Genomic DNA, 12,299 nt, shown 5'->3' on the forward strand with positions numbered 1-12,299 from the left:
GACTGATGGCAGAGGGTGCAAGGGAAGAAAAATGTTATATACAAAAATAATTAATCTTTTACAGTAGTATCAGTATTGTCATTCTGACTGTTGTAAGCTGATAGTACTGCTATTTAAACATGTGGTGACAGCTATGCTTATAGATGAAAAGTAACTGTTATATACTGTAACATTAACCTTTCAGTGTGTCATATTAAAAGTGTGAACTTAGTTTGTTAGGCTATTGTCACCACACAGTCTAAGTAACCCACACCTCTTCAGTACGAGTCTGATTTTTTTTTTTTTTTTTTTCTTAAGCCGCCCATGTTGATATGTAGAAATCCATGTTTTGAGTCTATGTTGGAGGAGTAAGGTTTGCAGGAACTGACTGATATAAAGTACCTACAATAATTTTAAAAACGAAGCATTCTTTTTAAGTGAAAACTGACACACATCCTTGCTGGACATTCCAGTACATCTGAACACACTTGAAGGTGTACTATTTATTTTCAAAAGAGATTTTGCCCATTACTCATAGATGGACATGGAGAGACATATCAAAAGAGCTTAGAAAAGTAACTATTCTTTTATGTCCTTGGGTACTCGGATGCTTACAATATTGTTTCTGAGAAGGAAGAGAATTGATCCTATTTTGAATCCCGTGTCATCGGCAGTTGTTGGCTACATGCTCTAGACAGAGTTTTCAAAATAATTTTTTGATCTATTTGACTACTATGCGAGAATTATTTTTATTCTTCTCAGTGTTCAGTGATGGAACCTAAAAGAATAGCATCACATTGCTTTGCTGAATAAATCTGTATATTTGGGATTTTATATTTATTCCTAGAAGATAAGGAATTACATAGACAATTTCATAGGAAGTACAAAAAGAGTGTAACAAATAGAGTTGCTTTCACCATTATTTAAAGATGTATGGATTTTGGTGGGGAATTTATAATTTACATGATTGTTTTATGTACGTAATTGAGTAAGACAGAAATTCAAAATTAAATGAATGCATTTACAAATGCAGAATCTGATTAACATTTTAACATGAAGGCATAGAAAAGGTACCAACTGAAATTTTCAGTAATTCAGTCTCTAGTTTTGAACTTGCAAAAATAAATGTTTTGAATATGGGACAAGACTATAAACTACTTGCTAATTATAGAGCTTAAATAAATCTTAAAATGACTCTTTTATCTATAATTTTATAAAATGTTTTGTGCGTTTATCACTTGTTTAAGCAGTACTGAAGAAAAATATAATTATGTATACTTACAGGCATTGCTTTAAAACAAATGTAAATATTGGATAGACATTCTTTCTTAAAGGTGCTTTTTTATTGTTCATGTGTGTAGAGTGAATTTTGATAACTCATAATCTCTTATGTCAGCATTTTAACAAGAGAAAAGGGTAAATATATTTTGGAAACTGCTGATACAGTAATTAATACCTTGTGATCCTTTATTTTGATCTTATTAAAAACATTATTTTTTAGCCTTTCACAAGCACTGTGCCTTGGGTGTAAAACACACGCGGGTGCGTATTTTTCCACAGCCCCCCTCCCCAGTCTTCCTTTCAACAATTTCAACAGTAATGCTAGTATAGCTACTACCATAATGCTGGCGTTTAGGCTTTTCTGACCCCTTTCAGATTAACACGCATGGCATTCTAGTTATGGTTGGTATCCTCTCTTTTGAGGTGCTAAGCTTCTGCAAATCCCATTGGCTAGACACGTGCAGCACCTTTCACAATTTACCTGTTTATATGTCTATTGATAAATCTGTCTCTGACACTGTGATAACACAGGCACACTTTCATAGACACTTTTTTTTTTTTTTTATTGTGGAGTATATAGATGGATTGATAAACTTTGATTTAGATGGAAATATATCTATGTAAACTGCAGATGACTACATGCTTGTGAAGACAATGTTCTAGCAGCTGTTCTAGCAGTTACTTTAATGTAACTTTATTTGTTTTGCGGTAGTTACTAAGCTCAAAGGTGTGAGTTCTAAGGTATAGATTAATGAGTAGGTGAGTGACATGTATATTCATTTTTAAGTGGCAGTTTTCAAACCAGATTTAAGTAAAGGGAAAATATTGTTTTATTTAGTATAAATAGAATATATGTCTTCTGAGACATTTCAACTCTTTAAAATAGATATAATAAAAATACTCCTATCATTTATAGGTTAAAAACTGTTATATTTGTAGTGTGACTTGTTTGTGCTGCAACTAGGTGCAGTTTCGTTCTTCCCTCCCTCTCACAAAATCTGGGGTCTCCAAGGAGATAAATTTAATATGATGTTACCCAAGGTTAACTTAGCAAGTTCAAGTTGGGTCTTAATTTTTTTGAATGCTGAGGTATCAGAGTTGCTAAATCCCTGAGACTTCCATTAATTGCACTTGAAGATGTGGACATGTAACACTGCTTGATACCAGGCTGTAGATATGTCTTAGCAGGACATCTTGGATTTTGTATTCATTGGACATTTTGACTGTATCTTACTTTTGATTTATAATATCTGTCTGTCTTGACATGCCAGATGATGGCATTAACAAGGGTTTCACTTCTGTCACGGAGTAGAGAGCTGGATCTCTCTTTTGGGATAGGGAGTTGAAAGACAGCAGAAACAAAATAAATGGCCCTCTTAAGTAGATTTTAAAGTAAGCGGCAAGTTGATTTTTAAATATGGATGGAGGAAGGTCCAAACTTATTTTGTAAACTTTAAGCATTTTAGTCAGTTAGCAAAACACTGAAATAATAATGTTACTCTAATTGCAGAATCTCTCCTTGGTTTTACTCCTCTACTACCCCTTCCTCTCACACCTTTTAAAACAATTATGGGTGTTGTGTTCCTTAATGCTACGTAATTTCTGTAAAGATGTATGTCCTAAAATAATAAGTTTCCAATAATAATCAGAAGTCAGCTAGGCTAGATTGAACTGGTTTCTGTATAGAAATCTTGCAGCTATGAGACAACCTTTTTACAGGCAATTACACAGTGCTATGTGTACATGTACACCTATTTAAATAATTTTTTTCCTACTAGTTTTGTTGAAGGTTGATTCTTTCATTAAGGGAGGAAAACAATGTTGTTATTATGCATACAAATAGTAGGGTCTGCTGTAAATGAAACCAAATAATTAGCTGCCCTATTGCACTGAAAAGCTTGGGTGTCCTAAGTGATTTCCCATCATTCTTCCTCTTTCATTAAATTTCAGGTTGTGTCATTTTTATTTTGTCCCAACACTGCAAAGTTCTGAAGGGGCTGAATAGGTAAGAGGGGTATATAAGACTATTACATAGGGGCATTGGGTAACGGATAGCTTAAATATACCCCGACTTTCTTGGCATGCACACTGCTCTGTATCTTGTGCCACTTACCTGATCCAAACTAATTCAGTCCATGGTATACATACCATATTTTTCCTCATGTGGCATGCCCCCCCAAAAAATATACATCTTGCTTTTGAAAGGCAGAGTGAAAAAAATTTTTTTTCTTGACAATACTGGTAATTAGCAGTGAGTAACTGAGCAGCAGCTTATGCACCTGAGCCTCTGCCTCGGAGAGGGGGACAAGGGAAGAGAAAATTTTCAGTCAGTAGCTAGGGAGTCCTATATACTCATTGTGCTGCATATGCAGCTTTACTATCATTCCCCCACTCCCCGCCCCCTCCTCAAGGAGCAGAAATAGCTATTGCTGTATTTCCTCGCATATAATGTGCACCCCAATTTACAGCAGCTATATTTTTTGGGGGGAGGGAAGTTTATGCAAGAAAATACAGTAGAATATTTCCACCCATGCCCCAAAGTTTAGGATATGATGAAAAAAACTTGCTTATGTACCTGATACCACTCAGTCTTCATTTGTGATACCATAATTCAGACCTGACTGATTGTAGAACAGACATTGCAAATTAGAAACCCTCCCCACTGCTTCTTTCAAAGCCTTCTATTACTTTCCTCCAGCTATTGGGCAACTCTTCTATTTAAACTTCTCTAAAGAATACAGTGATTATAAATGATTCTAAAGGCCAGTCAATTCAGTGGAGTCTTGCTGGCATCCAAAGGTGGATCTGGGGGCAGGTGGGTGCAGTAGTGTAGTCACACCCCCTTTCTGCAGTGTAGCTCTTCAGTTCTCTGCATCCTGAATGCCTGGCTCCCCTGCAGAGTTTGAAGCATGACTGGAGCCTCAAGCTGCTATGACACACCTTGCGGGGACCAAGCAGGGAGTAGGTGGAGAAGGGGTGACCCACCCGCTGCTGCTGTTTTCAGCTGCATGGGGGGAGTGTCAGGGCTGCTCCTGTCATGCTCCAGCCTGAGGCTTCAGTGAGCATCTGTGCAGGGTGCTCAACTCAGTGGCAGTGGCAGCAAATTGATCCCTTCTCTCTGCACCTCCGCTGCATTTCTCCTGCCAGCCTGAGGGCTCCAACTGTGGGAAGTGGCTGTGTGGGGTGCTGGGTTAGCCTGGGGATGGCAGCAGTGGGCAGCCCTCCCCCTTCTAGCACCAGCTCCCAGCCACCAGGAGGCCCTTGAGAGGACCAGGCAGGTAGCAGGAACACCGAGAAGAGGGGACCTGCCTTCTACCAATGTCTCTAGTTAAGCCTGGCACCCCACACTCCCACTCACAAAAGCTCCAGCTGGAGTGGGGCAGGAGAGGCTCTGGCATCTTCCCTTCCATGGGGCCAGCAGGGACAATGGCGTTGGTGAGCAGGTCCCACCTACCTATGCCTAAAGGCAACCCTTGGACAACCCCTGCTAGAGGGAGGGAAGGGGAAATAGGAGGGGATGGGAGATATCTATGCTGGAGGGGAGTTGGCGTTGACAGCAAGTCAGGGGAGGCAATCTTATTTGCTTTGAAGACTCAAGAAAGTCTCCAGCAGCTACTGCCCTAGAGTGATCTGTCCTCATTGGGGGAGGGAGGGTTCAACTTTTTGTGGCACCAGTGGTATCTCCTGCACCTGCCTTTTCAAAATCTTAGATCTGCCTATGCTTACTTCCCTACCAGCATTTTATGCATCAATCAATCTTTGGATAAAATAAAGGATAGAATAAGTTTAATATCTGTTATGTCATTTATCATGTGAACTGTAGTCTCATGGTAGAGGGGATAGATTTTGATCTTAATTTATTTCCGTCTCTAAATCTGACCTTACAGATTTCTATTCTTAAACTGATCAGAAACATGCATTCACTTAATCACATCCTCACTGGAGTCATCTATATGTGCTCTTTACTGTGGAGTTGACTAATTAGCTCAGCAGTAAAGTGTCACCATCTATATGAGCAGTGCTAAAAGTTTGGAGTAAGCTAATTTAACTCTGCCATAGGATAGTACTGCCAGACACAAGTACTATCCTACAAGAGAGTTATTTGCTGTGCCTCAACACGCGTGTAGACAGTGACTGGAGCTGGCTGGGGCACAGGGACGCTAGAGTGCGAGGGTGACCTGCTGGCTAGCCACACTGTAGCACCCTTCTACTCTCTGTAGCACCTTGAACTGGGTCGGAGCAGCCCCAGGCTAGCAGGCTGACCCCTCAGGCCTCCTGCTAACTGGGGCTGTGCCACCCCAGCTCAATGTGCTGTGGTCTCAGGCACATGTGTAAATGCTGCTTGTGGGAGCAATGAACTCTGGCATAAACTGCGCCAGAGTTTATTCAGGTGCACTAATTGCATATGTAGATGAGCCCACTGGGTAACGAATATTCTGAATATCAGTAAATGGTTATATTTGTAATGGCTAATAATGAGCCCAACTGCAATGGCTTTAGTTGTCATTTCTAAACAGCTGGCCACAGTAAGTAGTGAAACTTAGGAAAATATTTTGTTGCACACCATTGACTTAATAATAAAATAATTCTGCCCCAAACTATAATAAGCAAGACTGGGTTATGTAAGAGAAACCTAGTTCTGGGGGAGGGTTGAGTTGTTGGTTGGTTTTTTTTTTTTTTTGGGGGGTGGGGGGAGTGCGTGCCTGCTTGCTTGTTTGTTTGTTTGCTTTTGGTACTTCTTACTAGAAAGAATTCAGAAGTTGATGAACAGCGTTTCAGAAGATGGGTGAAGGGAATGTAGCATGGCCAGTGACTAATGCATACCTTGGCATGGAATCTGTAAGAAGCCCTTTTCTTATTCTTTATAAAAGGTCCAAGGTATCTGCTAAGCAGTAGAAGGGAATGAAAGAAATAATGAAAAGAGAGTATGTGACGGAAAAACAAAAGGGGAAAATACAGCCCAAGCAAATCATTATAGTACAGCTCAGTGACTGTGCTCCACAGATTTAATTAGAAGACAACTGCAGCAGACATTTAGTGGATGTTAACAACTGATTTCCCTCTTTCTTTTACCTCTGCCAGGTGGACCTGATTTTATATAGTGTGTCATACAATAATAATTTCTACAGGAATATCCAAGCGTGGATGGATACTACTGTATTATGAAGCTTCCATTTAATGATGTTAATTTTTCATTTAACTATTCCTTATAAGGTGAACATTTATTTTCTTTTTTATTTTTATTTTCCTCTTGCATTGTAAGAGTTTGGGAGGTCTTTTTTCTTTTTTTTTTAAATGCCAACAGATATCAGACTAGTCTGTTTTATGGTCACTTTTATATAAAAGACTTGATAACTGGAGAGCCAATGAACTGTTCATTACCTAGCAAAACTCGCCAAAAAATCAAACCTTGTATATGCATGATTTTCTTAGGATGACTGCTTTCAAGAGGTAGTTCTTTTATGCCTTAAAATAAATTATTAGTATAGGATTTTAAGGTTTGGATAGTTACATGCAGGATTTCGGGCAAGCAAGTTTGTTTCATGGAACCTGTAATAGTACCTGTTTGCTGTCAACAGGAAGATAAGACGAATGAAAATCCATGTGTTGTTTAAGGAAAAAGAATTTCTAGACCGAGTACAGCTCAAAGATACATGTAGCGCTAAGTTAGGCATTCTATGGGCTATCTTCTTAAGTCATGTAAATTGAATAACTCTATTAAAGCCTTGTCTGTGCATTCAAAGACAGAATTTGGCCTTAAATTTATTTTCCAAAATATTTCTATTCATAGGGGATCTAAACATTCATTTCCATGCAACTAACAGTGGATGTCAGTGTTACAGATTTTTTTTTTTTTATGCTATGCTCTAGATAAATTATAATTGGGGTTTTCACGGATTTATGGTAGAGATTTCTGCTGTTTTCAAAAAGAGAAGTATGTTTGAAATCCTATTTACATTTTAGGCATTGTGCTTCAACATCTATAAGCTGATTAAATGATTTTTTTTCATGGGTGCCATCTTGTGTTATTTACTCTATTTATAGTAGATGGGAATCCTTTATAGGTTTTGTTCATATTAATGTTTTTAAAAAGTGAGAATATGTATTTTAAAAGAAGATTGTGTGGTGTGCATGGATCCAATCAGTACAACTTCTTCAGTATTTTACAAATGTCAGAAAATTAACTGGGCAGACATCCAGCCCCTAGAGGGCAATATAATGCTCAAGTGCTTGATCATTGGAGAGATGGCAAGTTAAAATGTTTGTATTAAATGTAAAATAATATAACAGTAACCTCTTTAGAAATGGGATGTGCAGTTGTTTAATGGCAGCACTATTATATCATTCCTTTTAATTAAAATGGGAAATGCATAGTGAAGTCAAATATCCTGGCATTGTTAGTGGTTAGTGTTGCTCTTTGTTTTTTTCCCTTCTTCTAATGACACCATCTACAAGGTTAAAGTATCAAATCAACTATGATATAGTCACTTCACTGGCAATAATTAATGGATATCTTTTAAACCAATGGATTGTTCATGTGAGTAAGAATGACTCCTTCACAAGTCAAGGCTGCTGTTCTGATACATGAAACTTGAACATTTATCTCATCTAAAAATGTAGATAATAAGAAACTCTGGCAGGGCTAAAACCAGTAGCTCTCCTGTTTCCTAGATTTAGTTGTCTCCCTATTTGGTTTCTCTGAATATCACACGCTGTTTTCTTGTCTTGGCTTAAGACAAATAAGTTTAATCAAACATTCAGAATCTAAGTTGGGGAACATGATTATCATTACCACTTCAGGCTTAAGATGGCATGGATCCACTATAAAAAATCTATGTTGCTACAGTGTATAATGCTAGTGATACAGAAAGGAGTCAGGCCCAGTATTTTATTTCAGGATTTCTTTTGAACCTGTAAATATAGAGCGGGGGGAGACAGAACGCAGCAGGGTGCCAGAGTGGAGCATGCAAAGGCATTTTGCTTGGTACGTGCACCTCGGGGTGGATGGCAGAAAAGGGGCAAGGGCTGCACTGCCACAACAAGGATTGGGCCCCTTGTGGCTCTTCTGCCATCCACCCTTGGCATACCAAACTCTTACAAGTTAAGGTTGTGGGTATTTTTTGCACTTTGCCCAAAAACATTGCTGACCCCTGATGTAGAGGATTTGGTGTAACGACATAACCCTCCACTCTACCCCTTCCCAAAGTCCAGTTGTGATTCTTTCATACAAAGTGTCACTAACCAAGCACATAATTTTACTGGTTTGTTTCCAATTTGGACGTTTTAGTGCTCAAATGCTTCTGGATGTTTTCTTGCCAATTCATACTGAATTTCGGTTTGAATATGTATGCTTCATAAAGGAAAACATACCTCTTTGAGGTTGAACCTAGCCCTCTAGGTTATTACACAGATAAGTGAGTTATGGTAGACAAATTTTGCTTAGTTAAGTACACACAAATACCTGATTTCTTTACATTTATATTTAAAGCTGTGGAGAATGCTCAAAAGTAAGGAAATACAACTTTAATTCTACAGACCATAATAAAGAATGATGCAGAATCTTAAGAAAGGAATTACAAGCTTAAGGGTGTACTTTAGTTCATATTGTAGGTCACCTAAACTGTGCTTAATTCCTTTGTCAGGCAGTTCTTTCTGTCATGTTAGAGTGCACTATTTAAACAAAAAAAAAAAAATCAAATATCACTGTCATTGGTGAAGCTAAGCCAAGGCCTGCCAAACAGGTAAGTTTGGCAGTCAGCAATCACTAACATGTGGGATGCACTCTAGGAATTTACCGAGCAGTCACATATGTAAACTACTTTTCTCTTGCTGCATAGTGTGAATGGATGGTCAACACTTGAAACGTAATACTAATTTGATGAGAAAGTAGAAAGCATTTTATTCTGACAGAGCCTGAAATTGTTCAATCATTTTCTTGCATCTTGATCATCTATGACCAAAGCACATAACTTACAGGAAAAACATTGATGAAAACTACTTCATGACTTGTGTGATACGCCCTTCTCTCCCCCAAGGTTGAGACCTATGTGTCACTTTAACACAAGTCCCAAAACCCAACTTGTTCTCTCTGCAGCATTGCACTTTGAGGCTGTGCGGTAGACTGCACGACATAGAAACTTCAATAAAATGACAAAGCATAACACCCAGAAAACTTCATTTTTAACCATTTTCCTTGCTTTGTTGTGCAATGTTATGGCTATATTTGTGGCAGGAGATGCCCAGAAATGCAGTTAAGGGTTTGTATTTGTTTTTAAATATACTCTAAATATAGTATTGTTCATAAATACAGTATTATTTTATACTGCATGTACTATATTTTAGTCACAGAATATTACCCACAGTATAGTCTAGTGTAAAAATAAATAAATAAAAGTAAAAAATTACTCTAACAGCCAATATATGATAGATATCACAGCAGCATGTACCCAGCACATTCTGACTAAAAGCTAGCGCACACATGCTTTCTCAACAGCCCTATCAAATAGATGGCTTTTATAGAGTGCCTTGAAACTTGACAAATTTAGGTTATTTTGAAGTAAGTGGGAGTAAGTTCCAGAGCTGAAGAGGTTCTTATGGAGAATGCTGTATCTGTTGTCCCTTCCCTTTTTATAGCAGGGCTGAGATGGGGGTTAGGGGAGGGGAGATTGTCAAGCCCCAGTGACTCTACTGATCTCAGCTGTCGTAATATGGAAAAAGGGTAAGGTAAATTGACTCTCAGGTGGATCGAAATAGCGGGGACAAATGAATGTGCGGCAAATACATGAATTGTTAAGGGTTTTTATGTGTTTGTTCATTCAAAAACAATCATGTATAAGATTCCTTAGAAGTGAATTTTAATGGGAAGATATTGCATATCTAAACAATCCAACATAGGCTTAAAATATACAGTGAGATGTTTGGGCATTTTTTCTTGCAATATTTTTGCCTTTGTCTGAATTTAGAAAGGTGCGAGTGCTGTTCCTTGCAGCACAAAGGCTGTACCTCTCAAGGGAAGGGTGAGGAAGTGTTGGGTTTGTTTGTTTGTTTGTTTTCTTCCTCTACATATAAAAGCTAAAGCAAAACTCTTTTTATTGTAAAATTCAGACTCCACAATTCTCTTAAAGCCATTTTAAATAAAAACAGTAAATTGTAAATCAAAGAAATTACCTGAATGGTGAGGGAGTGGGGCTCTGCTTGGGTTTCAGCCCCAGATGTTTCTAGACTCCAATAATGGTCCTGCCCAGATATTTACAGCTTAATTTCTGTTCATGTGCACTTGTCCATAAATGGTTCCTTTTCCATTTCCAGTCGAACAACGGAGCCACTTACAGAAGAGAGTGATTTAAACTTGAATGATGGCAAGATGTGAATAGAGACAATTTACCTTTGGAAACTTTACAATCCATCTCCAATATTTAAAATGTAGTGTAGTTCTTGAACAGCATGATTGATCAATAAATGTCCCATTTTAAATGTCCTTTTTTTTTCTTTTGTATAAATTCTGGGGTTTATTTATTTTTTGCTTTTTAGCTTCACTATAATTTGGAAGCAAATAAATATATTTGAGTACTTCATCTAGTGCAAGTTTATTGAAAAGCTGGTGTTACTAATCTTTTCCTATTTCATTTGTATTCTTTGCCTCTTTAACTAAACAAATTAAAAATAATGATTGGTAACCATCTGCTGTGCTGAAATTCCACGTACAGCAGTTAACTCCATTTTGCAAAACAACTCCAATCTAGTGAATTACTGTGCAGTTCTTATGTGCCAGCAGATAGCAACAAGCAGTTTAGAGTTCCTCTGGACAAAGCAGCCCATGTAGCAAGCATTTCATTATGCATTGTCACTTGGCGGAGTTGAGGAGGGGGGAAAGAACCCCTTTAAACAATTCAGAGTAATGCATTTGGAAACAAAATCAAACCATTGCCTAATTGTTTCATTTGATTAGAAAAGGGGTCAATCCATAAGACATTACAGACAGTAGACTTACAGAAGAAGCTTGCACACTTTGGATTGGATCTCTGTTTCCAGAACTGTGCTATATTGTAATAACTAGTGGGTAGCCTATTTAATTTTAAATCATTCATGTGCCTTTTTGCCTTTTCAATAAATACCTAAAACAGAAATAAGATTGTGAAGATGGCCACAATGTATTGGAGAACAATATTTATTTATAGTGTGCCTATTGAAGAATTGATACAAGACTGAGGTAAGAGTACATTAGAGCAGTCTTAGTAGTAAACAGTGACAGGGCTCTAAGAAAGGGCTATTCAAATAGCGACAGACCATGATGTAATATAAAAATAGGTACTATTATTAAATATATTTTAACTTGCATTCAATTATTTGATCTTAGAGTTTGACCGTATATAAAGAAAGTTTCTTAAAATGGGCAGTATATTGAGTTCAAAGGACCCATACAGTTCATAAATTCTCTGGTGTCTACTGGATTTTTCATCAGGGAGACTTCCAATAAAAATGATCTATTTTAGAAATAATATTGTTTAGTAGGTTGAAATGTGGTGTAATAAAATTAGACCTTCAGTCTTCTAAAGTTACTACTTAGATGGCACCCTTGGGATGGTAAAATGGCTGTATAAGCAGATGAATCAGACAGTTTCACTGATGGATACATTTGTCAGTCTCTGTTACAGATATAATATATTCTTATATCTGTAATCCTGACACTGTTACATCCAAATGAAATCAACATGAGGTTGTCATCTTTAAGCAAATATGTTAAGTGTTGTCTTTTGTGCTTTGGATTTGAAAGAAAGGGGCCCAAGGGAGCCAGCATCATGCAAATGGAACAAATCCCATTTCTTCTGAGCTGTGCTGTTTTCCCCCTTCATGGCAGCTGGCTGTGTTATCTTTGTGTGTTTCTCTGAGTGCTGACAATTCTTTCAGTGATCTAAGTTAGGGCACATTAGAAAGTGGAAGCAGCTGTCTGTCGTTATACTGAGAGACGTGTTTGCTCTACTGCAAAGATGAAGGACCATGAATCCTTGACACACTCTTTTCCCCCCCCCCCACCCCCT

General features: G+C 37.8%; 1 protein-coding gene across 4 annotated transcripts in view; it reads left to right on the top strand.

The window, feature by feature from the left end:
- Positions 1 to 12,299, top strand: part of FIGN (fidgetin, microtubule severing factor) — a 127,200-nt gene that overhangs the window by 8,852 nt on the left and 106,049 nt on the right. The window lies entirely within an intron of this gene.

Source organism: Alligator sinensis, unplaced genomic scaffold (assembly GCF_000455745.1).
Source record: "Alligator sinensis unplaced genomic scaffold, ASM45574v1 scaffold738_2, whole genome shotgun sequence".
NCBI classification, from domain to species: Eukaryota; Metazoa; Chordata; order Crocodylia; family Alligatoridae; genus Alligator; species Alligator sinensis.